The sequence below is a fragment of the Charadrius vociferus genome, unplaced genomic scaffold, assembly GCF_000708025.1.
Source record: "Charadrius vociferus isolate BGI_N301 unplaced genomic scaffold, ASM70802v2 scaffold49, whole genome shotgun sequence".
Taxonomy (NCBI): Eukaryota; Metazoa; Chordata; class Aves; order Charadriiformes; family Charadriidae; genus Charadrius; species Charadrius vociferus.
The window spans coordinates 3,147,321-3,147,942 of NW_009661375.1; positions in this window are offsets into that span (position 1 = coordinate 3,147,321).

Genomic DNA, 622 nt, shown 5'->3' on the forward strand with positions numbered 1-622 from the left:
CCTATTACGCAAAGTTGAAGGTGTATCCTTTTCGTCCACCAGTTTACTGTGAGAGCACTTGGATCACTGGTGGGGGACAGAACATGCAAACGCAGCCTTAAAACCGTGAAAAAACAATAGAGGTAAACCTTGGTACCTGCACCACCCCTAAGTTCTTTACTTAGAAAAGATAAAGAACAGGCTGCCCTGCAGCCAGGCCCAGAGGAGTTATCAAAAGGTCCTACAGATATTTGCGATCTTTTCCCTCAGGCTTTAGCCCATAATCACTTTATGACCATAATTGTTTTTTACTCCCTGGGCTGTAAATCTATACTGCCATACAACAGGCTCTCCATCCAGTGCCACATTCTCAGCCAGTGCTTACTTTTAAAATATTTAACTTCTGCAGGCTACCCAGTAGCTCGCTGGGTGTTGCTAAGGCCCCAAGAAGGTTTTTAATTCTTAAGCAGGTATGTGAAACTGAACCTGTTCTAAGAGGTCACGTTTTTCAGGTAATCTAGAACATGTTCAGGTATTGTAAATGCTTTTGTTGGGTATTTGACCTTGAAAATGAACAAGCAACGTAAGAACCTAGGCTATATTGAGTATAAATAGTGCCTAACCTGTACTTCTTTCCCTAGGG